The following is a 19,327-nucleotide window of genomic DNA, read 5'->3' as shown; positions in this document are numbered from 1 at the left end:
TATTTGTTCGTTTTTTTGAAGAAAAGTAAGGAATATTTTATTCCTAGAAATCAGCTTAAAATATTTAAAAAAAAATATGTTTGAAAAAATTGGCGATTTTAAGCTATTTTGAGAATATTGATCAGGTACTAGAAAGTAGTATGTGTATACGGGAAAGTAGGATCGTCTAGTTCTAGACGGAACTTCTTGTTTTATTCATTATCTATATATTTTTAATTTACTTATTTCTTTTTAGCCTACTTTCCAGTAAAAATCAGAAAAAGAAGAAAAAAGCATGAAAGAAGGCTTAATGCATCTTAAAAATATCGCAAAAAAACAAAAAAAAGTCAAAAATAAATAAAATAATTAAATAAATATTGAAAAATTAAAAATTGGAAAGTAGGGTATTGAGATGGGGAAAAATGTCTGTCGGTCGGTCTGTCTATCTGTCCCCCCCTAATAACTTTTGAATGAATAGTCCGATTCGAACAAACGTTTTTTTGTTCCAAAGATCTCGGCAAGGACACCTCATTCTTATATTTCACTTTTTGATTTGAACTATTTTTTGTTCAATTTTGAACAGTTCAAAAAAACTTAACATTAGCGCCTGCGGGGAAATTCAAGGCAATTCCGAACTGTGAGGCGAATTTGCTTCAAACAAACTTTGTAGGAAAAAGCTTTTGATGAAAAACTTGTATATAAAATATCTTTTTGATTTGAACAATTTTCCGTTCAATTTTGAACAGTTCAAATCCCTTAACATTAGCGCCTAAGGGGAAACTGAAAGTCAATGTAGATTCCGTACTTGAAGGCGCATTTTTTTCAAACAAATTTTGTTGGAAATAGCTCTTGACACTAAACTAGACTTCGACTCCGAGAATTTAGGGGCTCTTGACTCCGACTCCTATGCCTGACAATTAATCGAACTCCGACTCCCCGACTTAGACTCTGACTTCGTAGCTTTGGCAAAAATTTATACACGTAGGACAAATGACTGACTCCGATTCTAAGACATTCGACTCCGACTCCTTTACCCCAAAATGAGATTGACTCCGACTCCGCAGCTATGGTTCTGACTGTGAAATAATTATTGTTGATCTGACTTGTTTTTATTTTTACGCTAAAGTTTTAATTTAGGTATTCAGTTTTCGGCGAATAAACTCGAAGTCATTTATGTTTCTACATAAAGATATGAGCAGACGATTTTTTTTTTGACAATAAAAATTATTTCTTTAAGTTGACATTTTATTGTTTTTATTTATTTTGGGAATTGCATTAATTCATTTAAAAAAATGTTTTTGGCAACAGGGGAAAAAGAAACGATTTTTTTTTTGATATGATGTATTTATTTTAATGAGCTTATTAATTTTAATTATTATTTTTTCGTTTTGAAAGCTGTTAAAGATTTTTTTAATGGAAAAAAGTGTATTAGCTGCTTTGTTTAAAAGTTGCTGCTTTTTTTTTTAATTTTTTTTTTTTACGCATTTAATTTTTTTAGACGAGTGAGGAATATTTTATTCCTAGAAATCAGCTTAAAGTATTTTAAAACTATGTTTGAAAAAATTTGCGATTTTAGCTATTTGAGAATATTGATCAGGTACTAGAAAGTAGTATGGGTATACGGGAAAGTAGGCTCGTCTAGTTCTAGACAGAACTTCTTGTTTTATATTGAACAATTATTGTCAAAATATTATCTGATTTTTGCTTTTGACCTTGTCTTATAGATCTTTAAAAATGTATTTAGGAAACGTTTATTCTGTTCCAAGATTTAATACCTGATACCTAGTAGGGCACCTTGGGAGAGTTCAATAAATTTAATTATAATATACATAGAATTGTTTCTTCAGGGAAATATGGATGTTTTGACATGTTTCTCAACGATTTCGAAAAAAAAAAACTAAATATTTACTGCAGTAATGACCCACCTCCGACCTTGAAAAAACCCTTAAAATATGCATACAAAAATGATTAAAAACACACTTTTTAGAAGTTTTTTTTTCTAATACAATTTTTTTAGAATGTTGCCAGACCGAAATGTTCGGAAAAGGAAACACAAAATTTTCGTATCACAAATACCTCTGGAGGGATTAAAACCAGGGTTGCGGAGTCGGAGTCGGACCGATTTTGAGGACATGGAGTCGAAGTTGAAGGTACTTTCATGTAAAAATATCTCTTTCGGCTGCATATTTAAATTGTTGAACAGTTTTTAGCTTTACCAGTAGTTTTCCCCTAAGGTGCTATAAACGAAACGCCAAGTAAACTTTTAAATGCAGAGTTAGATAAATGTGAACAGCGCACGACTACTTTGCAAAAAGACTCACCACTAATGAAGTTTGATAAATGCCAACAATATACGATTGACTCGGAAAAGGATTTACCATTACAGAAGCAATTTAATCTTCCGACCTAAATTTTTCTGCTCTTTTCAATGATTACTCTTTCAATTGTGATTTTTTTTTTATTTGAACGACGTCAATATTTGTTGATTCTATTTCTTTACTTTTCTCAATTTTTTAGCTAAAGTAAATGCTCTCTTAAATTATCGCACTACATTTATTCGTTCCTTCGTACCAGCCATCAAGGTCTGCTGTAAAATAGAGTGAACGAGAGGTATATGGTCTCCGAAGATTTTCCCAATATTTTGCCAGAAAAGAAAACTGATGCATATAACATAATTATTGGTAACACAGCTAAAAACCTATTGTTTTGGAACTTTTATATTTTCCCTAAAATTAACAATTAACTATCAGTTTTGTATAAAAAAGTACAGCAATATATACACAATCAGTCGTCCATACCTCTGCTTTTTTTTTTTTAAGTTTTACTGTCCAGATTTTGATTTTGAAGAAAAAACATGAAAATATTTTTCTTGGAGCCATGCGTTCCAACAATTCAAAACTTCATCCTAGAAAGCAGTGAATACATAATTTGAAACACCAATATTGTAGAAACATAAATATTGTAGAAGAATGATGTTATTTTTACTTTCTTCTATATCTAATATATAAAAGAAAGTACAGCTGTGCCTCAAACACCAACTTACAAAAGCTTGAAAGGGTACAGCTTAGTGCGGCTCGTATTATTACAGGACTTCGTAATAGTTGCCCAAATGAGATAGTACTATATGAGGCCGATCTGCAACCTCTCAGCCATACGAGAAAAATTAATTTGGTGAAATATTTCTCAAAGCTCACCAGTCATGGGACCCAGAATCGAACGTCTGAGTTCTTGTTGGGATGGACCAACAATAAAAGATGAAAGGAAAATAACCCTTTAAGCTTGGCTGACTCAGACAACTTGATCCCAAAAAATGTAATTCAGCACAGTTTGAAACAGAGCATTAATCCCTCAATTGGTTTAAACAGAGTCTACTTCCACACGGATCTTCCTTTCCAGCTGAACAAGAAATCAGATGCACCGGCTTATTTGAAACAATTGGCTTTGGAAGTGATAAACAATATCCCTGAGGACTATTATAATGTATACGGATGGTAGTAAGGATGAACGTAACTGCTCTGGTGGTGGTGTTTATATTTTATTCCAAGGGTGTGCAACAAAATTAAGCAGAAGAAATCCAGACTGTTGCTCAGTGTTTAGAAGCGAGCTTATTGCTATCGATGAGGGGCTCGGTTCAATTTTGTCTTCTCCCGGCTCTTCAGCCGTTTGGATTCTGTCAGATAGCCGAAGTTCCATCCAATACCTCTCTAATTGGCATAAAGTGGGTGATGGTACTGGTGTTTCTATTATTAAAAAACTGGAGCATATTTCTTCTTTTCGAGAGGTGCATTTTCAGTGGATTCCATCTCACGTTGATGTTCACGGTAACGAGATGGCCGATATCTTGGCTAAAAAAGGGACTGGTGAGCCATTATATACACCTGATTCTTTGACTTACTTGGAGCTATTTTCTAAGGCTAAAAGAGATGCAAAGTCCTCCTGGACTGTCCCTCCTACCCATAATTGGTACCAGGCGAAGTGCCCGGGAGGTGCATTATCTCTCAAGTGTGGTAGGCGAGATCAGACGACCATCACTAGGCTCATTAGTGGACATGTAAAATCATTGACTTATTGCAATGGAAAAAAGACTTTTCCAACCTGTGTGAAGTGTGCCGACCATCAGGCCACCCCCGAACATATACTGAATTGCCTGGGACTTTCAAGGTTGGATCTTTTGGCGGATCCAATGTTGGTGTTGGATTTTTTGAGAGTGACGAATTTCATAGACCTGGTTTAGCGCTGCTAAATACCGGAGATTTGCAACAACAACATAAAAGAAAGTATTGGTTTAGTGCAAATTTTCGAATTTTGACAGATTCAAACGTTTTGAGATGTGCATTTTGACCATTTCTGGAGAGTGTGTGTGTGTGTGTGTGTGTGTCACGTATGTGTGTGACCGTTTTTTTTTTTTTTTTTTTTTGTGGCCGCTCGACCAGCAAAAACTACCACACTCAAACAAGGGTTGAGCTATAGAACGTTTTTTGTCGTCACTTGTGACTGCTATATCTCAAGAAATAATGAACGGAATCAAACAAAAATTAAGCTAACTGGACAAAAATCAAGTTCAGAATTTTATCATTTCATCACACAAAATTAAAGTTTTCCTAAATTCACATGATTTAATTGCTCAAGATGGATATCTATATATATAGGCAACGGTGTTTCTTTGTTTCTTTCTTTCTTTGTACCCGATGACCAAAAAAACCCATAACACCTACAGCCCTGAAACTTGGCACAAAAATTCGAACGTACCCCGGGCCCGTGCACCTCGAAGCCGAAATTCTAAATTTCGAATTAGTTTTTTTCTAATTAAGCTACATTTTGGCTAATTAGGGGGTAAAACATCACTCCACCCCCAAACATTATATATCATTGGAAACGGTTTTCCTTCCCAAACAAGATGATGTTTGTTCCATTTTTCTCAATTGGATTAGAACAGGAGATATAAGCGATTATAATTGAGCCAATTTTCAATTCTTCTCTTTCGAGAAATTGCTATAACACTAGGCCCACTTTCAAGACAATTTTCAACTATAACACTAGGTCCACTTTCCAGACAATTTACAACTATAACACTAGGTCTATTTTCCAGACAATTTTTCAATTACTTTCTTTTTGAACATTTTGGAGGAAGTTGCCTTTGTTGCTTATGAATATTTTACTGTTATTACTTTATTTTAAATTCATTGTGCGTATGTTAATTGATTTTCTTTTTAATTAGAAAGTCGCTCGGCAATTTTTTTGGCGGTAAATTATGGAGTTTTTTATATTTGAAAGCTACTGCTATTGTAATTTTGACGTAATTTATTTTTCTTCAATTTAACGGATTTTCATTAAATTTTTAGCACAGGCATCGCTGTGCGGTCACTGCTAGTTATTTATACTGGTAAATGCTTTATCTTCTTAATTTAATTACTTTATCTGATAATTAAACAATATATATTTTTTTAAAATTTTGATAAAAGAAGGAGTTTTTGCTCGTTTAACCTTTCAAGTGACGGTAATGATTTTACCCGTTTGTACCCGGGCTAAATTTTCTGTATATAATACCTACATTTTTCCCATTATTAATAAGGATAGTCAGCACACTCAAGTATAACATAGTTTTTTTTTTCTCTAAAGTACTTTCTCGCGATTAGGGACTTCTTTGAAGAATGATTGAAGCAACCAAAGCTTTGGTTTAAAAAAAAAGTATGTTATACTTTAGTGTGCTGACTAATCCGTTACATATTCATCACATTTCTTTCTTCAAAGTATATGAGTAACCTTGAAGGGATCAATCTGAAGCACTGGCCACTACTGGTGTGTTTATATTCCATGCAGTTTTTCTTGGTGCATAACAATACCAACAAAAATTAGAAAAATCAAAACGTAGAATGTGCATCAACAACATCCGTTCTCCCCTACTTTCTTTTGTGCGAGCAGAAATACGTTGAATTGAACAAATAAGTTGGGGGAAAAAGTGTTCAAATGAAATATTCATTTACCACCATCAGCGCATAAAAATAATTACAAACCCACAAATCTCTTTGCAGCTGTAATCAAATTCGTTCTCTTGAATCAACATTCTCCTTTCGCTATGAATTCGCACATCGGTAGGGCATGTAAAACCGTTCTAGAACTTTCAGCTATTCCCAGCAATTTTTTCGCTTACGTGCTGGAAGGGAAATGGCAAATTATCCTGATGAGAAAAGTTCGGTAAACGCAAACACAGCGTGATTAACTTGCAAAAGAATTCAGTCAGCGAAGCTATTTAACACTCCTACACACTTTTGAAGTTCCTTCATGTTTCTCTTTCAAGTTCAATTTGAGTTCCTTATTCAAATCACGTTTCGTTTCGCTTTTGTAATCTCTTTACTTTCGTTAGTTAGTCGTTTGAGGTAAATACTTTCTTGAGCATACATCACAACACTGACTCCTTATTTCGTAAAGTAAATACAACAAGGAACATCTTTCAAAAGTACAAAATAAATAGACGGGAAGAAAGTCGGCGAGCTTTCTCTTTAACGGAGAAAAAAGAAGCATACATAAGAAACAAGGGGGTTATACAAATAATCATCATAAAAATAATAGTTAATGAACGAGCACAGCCATCATAACACAAGAACTGCGTGCTCATTCATCATGGCCGCCCGTGAAGGCGGTTTGTTTACATCTTATAATTGCTCAACCGTGAATAACAATTCAGATTTTTTTTTTTTTTTTTTTGATCCATTGAGAAAGCATTTGGTTTTTACATGAAGTACTCTGATACAAATCTCAATTAAAATTTTATATCGTTTTGAGTTTTTTAATATCGACACAAATAGTTCTTAAATAGTAAATTAAATTAAAATGTACGCATATGACACATTAAATATTATATTCCGCAATATATATAGATAAGAAAGGTAAATGAAAATTTATTTGTACGGATATGAAGAAAATACTCTTGAAATTTAATTCATAACGTAAAAGAAAGTACGAAATAAATTTTGCTTACTGTACATTGTAAAATCAGTTAAGATAAATGGGAAATGCATATTTGTTATTCATAATCTGATAATCATTTTTCTCATGAGTAACAATAACAGTGGTATTGATTTTTTGTGATAAAAATGTAAACAAATGAAACAACATAAATTGGAGTGAAAACCTATATTTATACATATTTCTAATTGTTACCAAATAAAAACAACATACATTTTTGAGAACTAAATTGCTACATTACCCAATAATAATTACAAAACATCTGAAGAAATAAAACAAACCAAACAATTGGTATAAAATGACAATACTGATGCATATATTTCAGAGTAAAAAATATAAATAGATTTATCATGAATTTTTACTGTGAATCTATTGTGAGTTAACTTCTTTATTTATTTTTTTTTTAAATCTGCTTTTTCATTACTATACTTTTTTTTTCTTTGAAAAGTTATTCAACAGTCAGTGGTGTTCCTATACAGTGGTTCCCAACCGGTGGTTCGCGAACCCCTGGGGGTTCGCGAAAAAAATATTGTAATGGCGGAGTTTTTACATGCCTGTCTGATTAAGTTTCATGTTCAAGTGGTTTCAAACAAAAGTTGCTCCTTTTGTCTCTCGCACATTCGATGCTCTTAGCAAGAAAATATTTGCATACTTCTTGACAAATTTTACACTTAAATAATTTAGTCTCTCATTGCAAAGCACCGGTTTTAGCGCTTCCACGGAGAATAATAACCCTGAAGTCCTACTGAAAAAGCTTTACTTCTGCCTTACAGTGTAATCAGATGAAAGAATTTTGAAAGCGTTCGTTTCTTCAGAAGCTTTTGATCGGAAAGATTGATTTAACTTGACGAAAACATTACATGGAGTATAAATGTGAGCGTCTAAAATATTTTGATGTTTAGTTTCTTTACCATTTGCGTTCGATCAAGAGCTATCACTTTTCTCTTGTCTTTAGTAAAAAATGCATAGAAGTGAGATTACGCTGTTGTTTGTTGTTGTACGCCGCTGTTCATGGTTTTTTTTTTTTTTTTTTGTTTTTTTTTTTTGCTTATTCTATCAATTTCACTGACTAGAAGTACTACTTTTGACAGAAGAAAACAACCCCATTCTTAAAACCTACATTTTGTTAATTTATTACAAGAGGATTTTTCGAACTTATTTAAAAGAAAAACGGAAAAGGTTTATCGATTTTTTATTTTGGAGTAAGAAATCAGACCGTTGTTACAGATCAACAATTCTTACTTTCAGGAAAAGAGCACTAAAAGATTTGGAAATAGTAAGCAATAAAATATCTTTTTCACATGAAAACATCAAAGTAATAGTTAATTACGTAACATTCCTTGATTTTTTATTTTTTAGAGGACGATTTTCTCCTATATCCGGCAACCAAATCCGATTTTGCTTTAATTCTTTTAATATCGGATCCTTTGGTACCCGAGGCATATCCCCACAAATTGCCTTCTGATCCAAGAATTCAAATTCTAAATTTGTGATACCTATACGAGCTGACCGAGCACAATTTTACTCTGTATTTGTTACGCTACTTTGGTTCAGTTTTAGTACCCCCAAATAAAGTAAGAACTTCATTTTCTTTTGACACAACGGATAATCCTAGCTCTGTGGCTAATGATTCCAAAATGTATGATTTTTGGGAACAACAATATAAAAAGGCACTTATTTCTTTACACTCCTTAACTCCCGTTATTCTTACCCACAAGGTCATTAAAGCTACTTCCGAGGAACAAGATTGCCTGACTGTAGTTGCATGCAATATTTCAGCTATTGGCTTTTCCTCTATTGGCTGAATTGTTTTATTCAATTCTGCACATAAAATATTTAAATGCGCTTTACCGCAAGAAGAAAAGCTTAATCAACTCTTTACAAAATTTTGCTATATGATTTGGCTCTAAACATTTTAGACAACATTTTTTTTTCTTTAACTTTAGCTATATCTTCAATAAGAGATAATGCACGTGCCCCATAGCAGCTAGTGTTTTACAATCATGCATTTTATCACAAAAAAGACAAGCTCGACTCTTAGTGCTAAGAAAACTCGAAGCAGTGGGAGTGCGAGCTTGTTTCTGAAACTGAAGTTTTCCTTTCAATTCACGATTTCCCTCTTTATGACAAAAATTTTCTAACCCACTGCGAGCCAGTTTTAGCCTCTCTTCACTTTCCACTTCAGCTTTCAAAAATTTCATTAATTGGAAAGGCGAGAAACATCAACTCCTTCAGGCTTGTTAAAGAGCGAACTTCTTTGCCACGCTTTCAAAACATCCTCGGTAAGACATAATTCCACTATCGGAAACAAACAAGCTGTATTTTCGTGTGACTTTAAACCTAAAGATTCCAAGGCTCTCAAATGAGCTTCAATTTTATCATAGAGTTTATCGAGTGATAATTTATCCTTACTATTTGCTTTAACATTAGAAACAATTAACTTAATTAACTCGCTGACATAGACTTCTACTAATAGTTTTGGCTTTCCGAAACGTTCTTTTAAAGTTGAAACAGCTTTATCATAATTCTCAGAAGTAACTGGATAACTTTCAATAAACTCTCTAGCTCGAGAACCGAATTTCATACACTGAATTAAATAGGCAACTTTGTCACCCTCATACAAATCAGGGTCACTGTGAATTTTTTCAAATTGGGACCAGAACGGCAACCAATTTATAAATTCCCCATCAAACTTTTTTAATTCAATTTTCGGAAGTCTATATTGTTTAATCCTATTCAAAGAAACGTCAGCACTATCGGATGACATCGATTCTAATTTAACTTGTTTAGAGTTTTTAAATTTTTCATTCACTTGCAGAAATAAAGTTATGAATTCATCAGAATACATTTCACACTGTTCTATTTCTTTATGAACATCTTCCTCTAAAGTATTCTCATCAGAAACCAACAAATCAAGAATTTGATTATCAAGTGTTTTAAGTTCTAACTGTACGTTTTTTAACTTAGTAATTTTATCTCGCACTAATCTGCGGAAAATTCTTCCTGACCAAACTCTACTTTTACGACATTCGCAGTTTTCGCAAAAGAAATTCTTAAACCAGTACGTTTCACCCTCAATGACTTCAATTTTAAAGTTTCCATATTTAGCATTCAAAAGTACATTAATTAGCGAAACAATGCTGATAATACAGAAAGCAATTTATTACAATTGCTAAAAATTTAATTTAAGAAACTTGAAAATTCCGAACATTTATCAAAATACAAAAAGTATCGGAAAACATCGACAAATATTTAAACACTTCTAAAAATACCTCAAAACTCCTATAAAACCCTCGTCACGGAAGCCACTAAATGTCATGGAGACTCCTCGCTTGCACCCTGACCATATTGGACGTGATATGGAACACATAGTTACAGAACTAACTCAAAATGTCTAGAGACGAACTTTATTTGTGACCGCCATCTACACACATGGCGCAGAGTTGCGCTTCCACAAAAAAAAAAAAAAAGGGCAAGCCGATCTCCTGTCAACACAAGGTATTATTTTATCTGGCGCCACCTGCCAGATAAATTGCCTTACAACAAAATTTACATAATCACAAAAAATAAGGAATTGAATAATTAAAAACAGTTCAAAGTTCTTTTCTGATCCGTTTCACAACACATAATGTGAACTGATAACCTTGTTTTTACCACTTTTCTGTCATTTTGCTATTACCTTAAGCCTTTTTTAATAAACAATTTTAACTCTTTACATATTTTTTTCTATTTTAAAAAATTGGGTTCGGGTAACCCCGCGCTGGGACTACTTGAACCCACTCAGCAAATCCATTAGAAAAAGCTGTAAAACAGGTGATGGTATCAAGAAGGACTAATGATTCTAAAAAATGAACTCAAAACGTACATTCTAATGAGCAAACTATTTATATAAATTGCAAATCATTTATATAAATTAATATAAAATCAACGTATACATAAAAACCTTTTTGGGCAAACATAATTTCTCAAATAGAAACATAATCTAACTACAGCTAAAACCAACTGAAATGCTCGTTATTTAAACATTAGAAAGAAAAAAAGCCCCTCAATTTACTGGTTCGGGTTGTTTTTTTTCCTCTGATTTAATACCTGCTCTTCCTAGCTACTAAATACTACAGGATGTCCACGCTTGTTTTGTGAACGATCTTTTAATTTCCATTTTAGAGTTGATATATAGAGTCAAAATGGGCTGATACCACTCTCTAAGACATTTCTCCGGAATTAGTCAAATCTGGACACAATTGTAAATTTTCCTCTAAATAATCCGCATTATTTCCTACTTCAAAGGGTCCTCTTTTACATTCGGACTATTTTTATCCCCAGAGCTGCAAAAAACGGGTATTAATAGTAACTAAACTCTTTATTTTGAAAGAGTACAAACCTTACTTAACATAATTTCCTCATGAGGTGTGGTTTGGGGCTGTTTGAACGCTGGGTTCAAGTTACCTTATTTTAAAGCAAACATTGTGATTTCAATAAATTATATTAGTTACTGTGTTAGTTATACAGCTATAACCTTAAAACACTGTTATTTTATTAAGAATTTAGAATGCAAACATAAAACTATCTTTACCTTGAAGATATCAGATGTTTCCGTGAACTTACATGTGAAAGTTTGCAGGTACTAAAAACAACTGTTTAAACAGCTTGCTATCATAACCTCAATCAGAAAAAGGCAGGAACAGCAGAGACTTTGTTTCATGCTCTATCTTCTACCTAGTCCTGTCATCTGTCATGGAGAAATTTTTTAAGTCTATACATTGAGTTACATAGGAACAGGACGGATTTTAAACTTTTTTCTCATGGGTTCAAGTAGCTCCTGGAGGCCCAAGTAACCCCATTTTACGGTACCGACATCTAACAAAAAGATAAGTTGGACATCCTTATAAATTTATATCCTTACCACTTACAGCAATCACCCGTTCTTTTTTTCCATTGTGAGTGCCCTATCTCAAGAAGTAATGCTACGTTCTGGTTAAAATTTGGAATATATGTGAATCCATATGTAAACAGGCTTTGGTTCAGTTTTGACGCAAATCTCTCCAAGAGGTGTTTTTTTTTTTTTTTTTTTTTTTTTTTTGGCGAATAAAAATAGCTTTATTAATGCAACAATAAGAAAGATAAATCGTAATAGATTGTCGTCTGCGTATTTCTCGTGATTTTAATTGTATGGAAATGATCGGAAATATTACCTCAATGATTTAAAATTTTTAACTGTTGCCATCTTATGTTTGATAACAAATAAAATATTTGTAATTATTTCAAGCAAGGCTTTTAAAATAACTTTCAATTTTCGCTCTTTGCTTTGCTTTTCAAATAATTCAGACATTGGGATGGTCGTCAAGTTTTTGCATGTGTAATTTTGTTTTTGTTAGGAATATTGCTTCCTCGTCAAGCATGGGGAGTGATCAGAAAAAAAAGAAAAATATAGAAGAAAGTTTCGTGATGGCCACAACATACTAGTCTATACATATAATAAAATAAGATGTTTGTGTGTGTGTGTGTGTGTGTGGCGCGCTTCCCGGGAAAACGGTAAGGCCTAGAAAGATGAAATTTGGTATACAGGTGCAGCTTTTGCCGAAGATGTGCACCTCGGGCTTCGATTTTTGATATTTTAATTAGAAAAAAAGTTATTTAATATTTTATGTGTTTTTTGCACTTTTTAGTATTTTTTACCTCACAGACCCCGAACCAATCGCACCACACAAATATGTTTCCTACCATAGTGTAGGAAATTTAATTTTAAATATGATGAACGAAAAAAGTTTGAAGATAGAGCAATTTTTGTATTTTTTATGAATTTTTGAAAAAACCTTTAATTTGCATTTTTTCCTGGGTTTTATTTTTTTTTTATATCATCCTGCGAGAAGTATCAAAGCCTCATTTCTGAAATTTAAGTTGGTACTAGTAAAAACAGTTTGCCCTCTTTAGAAGAAAAAATTTCTTAAAAATACGCAATAGTTTTTTTTTACAATTTTTTTAATGCTAAACACATTATATCTTTCCACGCATCGGTCGAAGAAAGCGTTCTTCAATCTTTTATGCCTCTGACGTCACTACTTGAATTTCGATTCGATATTTACGATGGAATCTTAATCGCAAACAATGTTAATCTTTTTTTTTTTTTACTATATAGCTTACTTCTACATTTTATGACGTGTTGACCACGTGTTTTTCCGGCAGCGCTTGATTTTTTTCGTTCCTTTTTGTTGTTTTATTTGGAGATTGCATTTATTTCTTTTTCCATCCCCCCCCCCAGCTGGACGTTTTGCTGTATCTATATTACGTTACATTTCATAGTTGTGCACATTTAATTCAATAAAAAACAGCGAGATTTTTTTTTTCTTTGTCAAACGCTACTTGCACACTACGGGGAATTTTGGAGACAACTTTTTTTTTTGCTCTACTTAAATAAAAGCGGTTTTTGAGTGATTTTTTTGTTTTTATTAGGAAATGGCCGAGGAGATTAAAATAAATAGAGATGGATAAGAAAATTTAGAGATAGATTGTAAAGGTAGATAGCCACCGAAAGAGGCAATCTTGGCGTAAAAATGTGAATAGCACAAAAAAGGATAGAGATGGATTGATTAATAGTGTTGCTAAATTTATTTAAACAGCCGCCGAAGGCGGCAAACTTAAAGTGAAAAGGTAAATGACAAGTTATAAAAACAGCCGCCGTTGGTGGCTGCTTGCACAGAAAGACGAATTGCGTAAAAAGGCGAACCAGCTGGTCGCCGCAGGCGGCTAGTTATATATATTTCTATTCAAAGTTTCATCCCGAAGATCACAACAAGGTGAATAAAAATACATGGGATGCCATGGGATGCGCCGAAATATGTCTTAAATAGAAGAAAAATTAAAATAGAGAGAGAGAGAAAGAGTAATATTTAGAACATTGTAAGTAAGAGACACTAGCAATTCTGAATCTTCCTAAGGTAAAAAATGAACGGAGAACAAAAGTGTATCAAGAAATTCAAGAGCCATGATATTTAAAATTAATTAAAAAGAAAAAAAAATGACATAAGATACCACTGCTAAATATGACCTCAGCCCAAAGCGTCAGTAGTTTTTTTTTCTGGGGGTGGGACAAAAATTTGAGGGGGAATTTTGAAAATTCCTTTATGGAAAAACTAAAACAGTTAAATGCTTTTGGAAAGGAAAAAGTGGGGCAGTATGTTTTACAATATATTTTTAAAAATAAAAATATATTATGGACAAAGCAAAATACGAGGAGGAAGCCGTTTTCTGAGCCGAACCCAATCTTTTTCCGTTACCAAAGGTAGCTTAAAATTGCGTTTTTATATATTTATTTTCAGAAAACTTCAGAAGAAATTCCATGATTCCACTTCCATTATCACCTTCAAAGATTATTTAAACATTGTTTTTTAATGAAACATCAATTTCAAAAAGTCTCCGAGGGAAACTCAACGAAACAGATTCTTGCTCACAACGATTCAATTGCGCATTTAGGACTTTTGAGGAGAGTCCCGAACACTAATTTTCTTCCTAACATCATCGAAGATCGCAAATAATTTCTCTTACAGAACCTCAAATACTAAACATTTGTGCAGGAGCATCCTCGCCCCCCACCCCCTCCTAACATTTTGAAGATTATCTAAAATTTCAAACATTTTCCGGAGAAAAGTCCCCAAACCCCATCCCATCACCCAGCAATATGAGATGCTTTCCAGATGGTAGTACAAATGCATATTTAGAATTTTCATTTCGAATTATTTTCAGGAGAAAGATCTCTAACGCCTCACTTTCACATCATAACAGATTGTCTAAAATTTCGTTTCTACGACCTTAAGTTCGAACATTTTCCTGGGAGTTACCCTAGTTTCAGCCCTTCTCCCAACTCATTGAAAATCTTTTAAGATTTCGTTTTTAGGACCTCATTTTTGTTACGATTTCAATTTCGAAAACTTACAGAAGAGAGTTACCGAACCCTATCCATTCTCCTTATGTCATCAGAGATAGTTTCCAATTGCGTATTTTAGTCTTCAATATCAAAATCATTCTGGGGTAGGACCACTAAACCACTCACATTTTTCGGATGTCATAAAAGATGTCCTACAATTTTTTGATCTCCAATTTTGAAAAGTTTCCTCTCTAGAGTTACCAATAAGCCCCACATCAAAAAAAAAAAAAAAAAAAAATGGCGTTTAAAATTTTGCTTTCGAACCTCAATTTCAAAAAAATTCCAGGAGAGCTGTTCCGACTCCCACCGTCGAAAGTTTCATTTTTAAGATTGTAATTTCGACAGGGGGTGGAGGTAGGGTTGAGAATCCCCGAACGCATCCCCTTCTCTAGCATTATTAAAGAAAATATACAATTACGTATGTAGGACTTCAGTTTCAGAAACTTTCAGGAACGAAATCCAAATGCCGTTACTTCCCGTTAAATCGCCTTAAAAATTGCATTTTTAACGCTTCAATTTCAAACAATTCCCTTGGGAGTACCCCCGAATCCCCCCTCATTTTAACGTCATCGAAGGAAAACAAAGAAAGAAACCCATCTCTAATTTTATCAACCAGAGAGAGCGCGAAATCTTCACTTGTTGCTGGATGCTGCTATGCCTCAGGGAATAACTGGGGGAGGGGGGATTCGATCCGATTTCGATAGAGTTTATGAGGGCGTAATTTCCAAGTTTCACCTAGGGCGTAAATAGGTGCTAATCCGGCCCTGCCCGGTAATCCCATTCAGAGACTGCAGTTTCGTCCATGGCATGGACTCATCAGTCTGGAATAGTTATACTGCAGTTATAAAGTACAGTCAACTGGAGTCTCTGGATTTGGTACACCGGATGTCAGTTACTCCATGCAGTTCTGCCTTACAAAAGCCCGTAACTTACTGCTTCAATGCCCAAGACTTTCCTTTGATTTTCGGGTTAAGCCGCACTATGTTTGCGAACTCTCGCTAGAGCGATGCATTGATTTCTTCCACCAATTTGTTGGCACGCTAAGCTTCTTAGTTTACTTAGATATTACGGTGCTATTTTTTCTCAAATTTTGTGAGTTATCTTACTAGATTATGACTTTTATTTTTTACTTGTTTAATGTGCATAAAAAAGTTAATTTTTTCATAGTTTGCAAATTTAAATGAAACTATTAAATATTGCAAGAAACAATGCGGCAAAAAAAAAATGCTTTTAAAAGTAGGAATATTTAACGATTTTGATCGCCTGCATTTTATACGCAGATACTAATTTTTTAATGTTAAATTTTGTGGAAAGCATTTCGCTTGTATGGAGAGTTTCCAATAAGGAATCAAAATAGCACCTACGTACAGTGGCTCCCGAAAGTGTTCGTACACTTGGAAATTTTTTAGTAAAACCAAAATAACTCAAAGCTGAATTCGAATATAAAGTCCAATATTTTTTCACATCATTCCTATGTCATTCTAAATATAACCCATTGGTTTTTTTCAAAATATTGACGGATCTTCTTTTTGAAATGGGTCAGAAAACGAAGAGACAGAGAAATAACACGCCACAAAAGTCATCGTACACTTAAATATTTTCGAATAAATTAATGATTAAAATTATCATATGCCGTTTTATTAATATTTTTGCATTGTGTTGACCCTTATAAGTCATTTGGCTTTAATTTTTGGTTTATTTATTCCATAATATATTGCTTATTACTGTAAAATGGCTGGTATTCGTAAAAAACCGCAAACGCCATTCAAAATTTGAATTTTTTTCCCACAGTAGTGATAAATTGGTTTGAAATGTCTCTAAATTAGTTAATTTATTTGTTTGTATAGTAAAGTGCTTGATAAAATGCTTTATAGAAAGGAATCGGACCGAAAACAAGGTAAGAAAAGATCAACCGGCAAAGTTGACAAAACGTGATCGTAGATTTAAAGTTAAAAAATTTATGAAAAATACACATTTTCGTACTGTAAAAGTTTCTGCAGAGTAAAATGAAACATTTTACATTTACGTTTCACCTAAAATTGTTCGCCGAGTTCTTTGATTAGCTGGATTAAATGGGACCTCTTCCCGCAGAAATTTTCTTGGTCGTGAGAAAAAGAGAAAGCTTACACTTTTCGTCCCAAATCAATGATAAATAAGCTAAAAACAGTTTAGAATCATGTCTTACTTACAGATAAAAATATATTCAACATTTTTGGTTAAATTGTTGTATAACTGTAGGTAGAAGAAAAAATTAGGAACTTAATCTTAAGAACTTAGTTGGATCAGTTAATCAGGACGGTGAAAGTGTTTTAGTGTGAGGGTGCATATCAGCATCAGGACTTGGTAGTTTGTAATTTTTTGACGAAATAATGAATCATGCTGTTCCTTTAAATATTTTAAAAACCAATTTTGAACTCTTAGCCAAAAATTTGGTTATTGAAAACAACTTTGTTTTTTATCAAGATAACGATAAGAAGCACACGGTTTTCAACGTTTGCGTCTAGTGCCTCGAAAATTGTCCTAAAATTTAGAAAATACCACCTCAATCTCCAGATTGTAACTTAATGTAACGTATTTAGAGATATCTGGAGTCTAGATTACGAAAATAGGGCTTTAAAACGAAAATAGAGCTAGAAATAGTAATACTCGAAGTGTGGTATAACACTTACTCAGAAATTACGCTAAAAAAAGAAAGAAAAAGAATGAAATCTGTTCCCAGATGTTTAAATGGTGTTATGAATACTGTATGATATTCTACTAATTAATAACTTAATCAAAACTTAGATTAGTCAATAATATATAGACATTTTATAAAGTGTACGAAGACCTTTGTGAGATAAAATTTCCGGCACTTTTCGGTTTTTGATTTTAAAAAAATTAAGTTTTAATATTTTTTAAATACTTTTCATGCAGTTTTGTTAAAAATTGATCATAGATCTTATAATTAAATACCTATTCCAAAATATTAATTCTAACCAATGATTTGGGGCCTATTTCGTTGAAAGTCGTAGGTGTACGAAGACTTTTGGAGCCACTGTACATACTTTATTGCTCGTTATCTTGAATTTTACTCCAAAAATACTCTTAAAACAGCAATTAAAAAATCCTCCTTCTTATATTCCGTGAGTAAATTTCGGTTTTCAGCCTTTAAAGCGAATAATTCAAACTTTTGTTGCTTCAGATCCTCAAATGAAAGTTACAAAAGAAGAATAGAAAAGAATGAAAATTACCCACCATTTGGCTGGTGTTCAAATTCCGCGAAAAGAGTTCGGTCACAGAGATGAAAAATGTGGAACAGAAACACTATTAATGTCCCTAATTTCGCAAAGTTATATTTCGTTAGCGTTGATAACACATATTTCTAGAAATTATTATTCCCATTAGTTTTGTGTAATAATCATTCCCCAATGCAACATTTGTCACATCGCCAACCACTGTATTTTTGTACTTATCTTTTGAAGAAAAATGAGATATTTTCTACCATAACTCGCGAGTAAACTAGTGCTTTTCTTTTATTTCATGACTTTTTTTTTTTTTTTTTTTTGACATGATTTATGTTTGGGTTAAATTGTAAAGTATTGCATTAAATAATTGTAATTGTTATTAGTAATTGCAATTACGAAGGTTATTAGATTGAGCACTTTTTGTATCGCTGAATATTTAATGGAAAATACAGGGCGTCCACAAAATATGAGGTTTTGAAAAATCGGTAAGGTCAGGTTAGTTAATCTTTACATATAATAGAATAAGGTGTGTGTGTGACGCGAAAACGCATCCCGGTTGTTTTATTGCATTAGCTTTGTTTTTGTTAGGGATTGGTGGTTAGGCCAAAAATTGAGAGAGATAAGAAAATTTAGAGATGGTTCGTGTAGGAAAATAGATATATTGATATTGAGTGTACAAAAAATGTTTTTTCGAATAATTATATACATAGAAAAAGATTGTTAATTACCATCAGAGTTAGATACGCATAGATCGACTGGATAGATAGATAAATATGGATGTCGATATAGGTAGATGGACAGTATCGTAGTAGACAGGTCCATCATTTAAATAACTTTAACGGAGAGTTAAGAGGTCCCCACATCCCAACACACACAATTTTTTTAAAAATTGCATTGTGAGTAAGCCCTTTGCCCCCTCCCCCCTCCTTTCGAAAAATTCCAAACGGCAGTACTGGAGAATTGAAATTGATATTGATATAGATATATTGATTGATTAAAACCGCCACCAAGTTTATTTAAGCAGCCGCCAAAAACGGTAATCTTGGCTTAAAAATGTGAATGACAAGTAAGCGAAACAGCCGCCGTAGACTTCTGCCTTTCATAAAAAGGCGAATAGCGTAAAAAGGCAAACCAGCTGGTAGCCGTAGGCGGCTAGCTGCAAATAAATCAGTACCTAACTCATCAAATTTTATGCCTGTGTGATTCTCCCAAACGTTGACATTTTCTCATCAAATTT

The sequence above is a fragment of the Uloborus diversus genome, chromosome 1 (genome assembly GCF_026930045.1).
Source record: "Uloborus diversus isolate 005 chromosome 1, Udiv.v.3.1, whole genome shotgun sequence".
NCBI classification, from domain to species: Eukaryota; Metazoa; Arthropoda; class Arachnida; order Araneae; family Uloboridae; genus Uloborus; species Uloborus diversus.
The sequence above is the reverse complement of the archived record's forward strand: the minus strand, read 5'-3'. Positions refer to the sequence as shown.